The 3,375-nt window shown below is 44.1% G+C and overlaps 1 long non-coding RNA gene across 1 annotated transcript; it reads right to left on the reverse strand.

Annotated features, from left to right (window-relative positions):
• Positions 1-559: 559 nt before the first annotated feature.
• Positions 560-3,149, reverse strand: LOC123329377. The gene is made up of 2 exons (XR_006544758.2): positions 1,386-3,149; positions 560-829 (listed from the first exon to the last, which is right to left on the reverse strand). It is a non-coding gene; the product is annotated as an uncharacterized LOC123329377 (long non-coding RNA).
• Between the last annotated feature and the right edge of the window lie 226 nt (positions 3,150-3,375).

The raw sequence follows: 3,375 nt of genomic DNA on the forward strand, positions 1-3,375 counted from the left end.
GGTAGAAGAATGTAATTAGCAAGTAAATCTGATATAAACTATAAATTTTGAACTGCAAAAATCTCTATCAGAGTATTTTAAGTCATGAGACTATGTACTTCGGGGGATGTTCAACCACCAAGTGTGTTTTAATCAGATGCTGCTGCTGCTGCTAAGTCGCTTCAGTCGTGTCCAACTCTGTGCGACCCCATAAACAGCAGCCCACCAGGCTCCCCCATCCCTGGGATTCTCCAGGCAAGAACACTGCAGTGGGTTGCCATTTCCTTCTCCAGTGCATGAAAGTGAAAAGTGACAGTGAAGTCGCTCAGTCATGTCTGACTCTTAGCGACCCCATGGACTGCAGCCCTCCAGGCTCCTCCATCCATGGGATTTTCCAGGCAAGAGTACTGGAGTGGGGTGCCATTGCCTTCAGACACCATCAAAGAAGGATGCCAAGGAGAATGATGGAGAAAGCTATGTTAGAAACAGTGTGGTCTTTGGAAAAGAAAGTCTTTGACAAATTGTGAAGACAATGAAATAAAGGAGGGGAGAAGATGAAGAAAATTTTTAACAGGGTGAGTGAGAGATGATAGAACAGAATTTTATTTTTTATACTAGTGATGATTAGTTTGACTGCAAGTATCAGAAAACCCCCAAAGAGGGGCTAACACAAAATAGGAGATTATTTTTGTCTCAGGTGACAGTCCAGTTAGGCCATCCAGGGCCAGTGTGGAAGGCTCTTCAAAGTCCTCAAGGCCCCAGGCACTTCTTAGCCGCCCACTCTGTCATCCCCTAGAGTGGTCAACCTCCTCAAGGTCCAGGATGGTCACATCTGGGTCCTGGAGAGGGACTGGAGAAAAGAACACAAACAGCAGATACTGGGTGTCTTTGTAAGGAAAACTTCCAGGTGCTGCCACACGGTACCTCTGCCCCCATCTCACCGGTCAGAACTTAGCCACAGGGCCACATCTAACAAGGGAAGCTGGGAAATAGGTGTGTTGTCTGAGTACCCATATCTCCAGCTGAAAAACCAGGGGTTCTGTTCCTGAAGAAGATTTTTAAAAAATTGGATACAGGGGCTTCTCTGGTTTTCTCTGCCATAATGTCATAAAAATGATCGTGTTTTTTAAAAAGCATGGCTAAGAGGCTATAACTACATAATAGCACAAAATTAATCTCTAGATCTTAATGAAAAGAACGTTCAAAGTGAAGATTCCATCCTAGAATATTATCTTAATGCTGATTAACCTTGAGACATAATAATCCCTTCACTCTTGGGTTTGACTCCAGGGCCAAGGCTATCTAAAGCAACGAGAGCATTGGTTCGTCCAGGTCTTCATGACCCTGACGTTAACTCTCTCTTGGAGTTGTTTTCAAAAGGAAAGTAAATCCATTATCATCATTACCTTGTTAAATTCAGTGAACTGTAAACCAACAATGTGAGCCTCATGGAAACTCTGTCCTCGCTCAGAAACACAGCTCTGCAGTAATCGCCACCCTGCGCTCCTCTGGCTCCGCACGCCAGCAGTCGACTCCCTCGGTTGACTTCCCGTTGCAGACCCTCCCCGTGCGCCTCTCCCTTCTGCTTTCCACCTCAGCCACCAACTCCTGAAGAATCTCCCGAGGGCACTGCGGACCGCAGGGAACTTCTCGCATGCAACTAACACACGGTGCTCGAGCGCCCACTACCTGGAAACAAGGCCAGAGCCTGGCCCCCCAGATCCCTGAAAAGCTTCCTCACCCTACTAATCCAACCAGGGTTTCCTCTGAGATATTGCTATTGCACCTCGTACTTGGGTGTGCGTGTGTTCAGTCATGTCTGAGTCTTTGCGAGCCCACGGACTGTAGTCCACCAGGCTCCTTTGTCCATGGAATTCTCTAGGCAAGAATACTGGAGCAGGTTGCCATTTTCTTCTCCAGGGGATCTTCCTGACCCAGGGATTGAACCCTGAATTGGCAGACGGATTCTTTACCACTGCATCACCTGGAAAGACCCCCTGGTACTTGGGGAAAAGGTGTCAAAGGTATTTTGTGCTTTCCTCCCTCATTCTATGCCCTTTCCTACACCCCTAAGTAATATAATGGGCTCTGTGGTTTAAACAGGTTTTCCAAAGGGAATGTTAAGAATCCCAGAGAAGTAACATTCCTATCTTTAAATGCCTTAAAAGTAAATTTATGATGGTAAACATATATTGTTACCATGAAGAAATGAATCAATATACCAACCAGAGAATAATTGAAAAAAACTGAAGCGTAAGCAAATCATTCTTTCTTTTTTCTTACTGTGGTAAGAACACTTAATATAAGATCTACCCTCTTGACCAAAGAGCACGAAACAGTATTGCTAACTACAGGCATAGTGTTGTGCGGTATGTGTCCAGAACTTACTCATTAAAAAAAAAAATTATTAATTTATTTTTGACTATGCTGGGTCTGCCTTGCTGTGTGGGCTTTTTTTCTCTAGTTGCGGCAAGCAGGGCTGCTCCCTAGTTGCGGTGCATGGACTTCTCACTGCAGCTGCCTCACTTGTTGCAAAGCACAGGCTCCAGGGTGCTCGGCCTCAGTAGGTGCTGCACATGGGCTCACTTGTTGCAAAGCACAGGCTCCAGGGTGCTCGGCCTCAGTAGGTGGTGCACATGGGCTCACTTGTTGCAAAGCACAGGCTCTAGGGTACTCGGCCTCAGTAGGTGCTGCACATGGGCTCAGTAGTTGTGGCTCAGTGGCTCTAGAGCACAGGCTCAATAGGTGCAGCCCACGCACTTAGTTGCTGCATGGCATGTGGGATCCTCCTAGACCAGGGATTGAACCCATGTGTCCTGCATTGGCAGGTGGATTCTTTATCATGGAGCCAGCAGGGAAGCCCGAGAACTTATTCTTGTGTAACTGAGACTTCATACCAGTTGGATATTCAACTCCCCTCTCCCTTTCCCCCAGTCCCTGGCAACCACTATTCTCCTCTCTGCTTCCATGAGTCTGACTACTTTAGACATCTTTCTTTGAAAGAAACAAATTTAAATGTTGTTGGTCCTGCTTTTTATTAAGTGACTACTGCTCTCTCGTTTTCCTCTTCTTTACTCCTGTCAGTTATCTATTTAAGTGTGAGAAATTTGTGAGTAAAAGGAACTACTAATATCTACTCTAATATTCAGTTTATCAAAGTTGAAAATTTTATTTTACCTAAGTCTTCAAACTTAACCTGTAAATCTAACTTATAAATTTGTATATTTATTGTTTATTATTGTTTATTATGTTTATTGTATAAATATTGTATATTTGTAGATACAGTGATTTACGTAAAAATGTGAACCATTGCTTTTTTGTTGTTTGATTAGTGTTCAATTAACTTATACATTTTAAAAGATTGAATTTCCTCAATTGGCCACCTTTATACAAAAA

This window comes from Bubalus bubalis, chromosome 15, assembly GCF_019923935.1.
Source record: "Bubalus bubalis isolate 160015118507 breed Murrah chromosome 15, NDDB_SH_1, whole genome shotgun sequence".
Taxonomy (NCBI): Eukaryota; Metazoa; Chordata; class Mammalia; order Artiodactyla; family Bovidae; genus Bubalus; species Bubalus bubalis.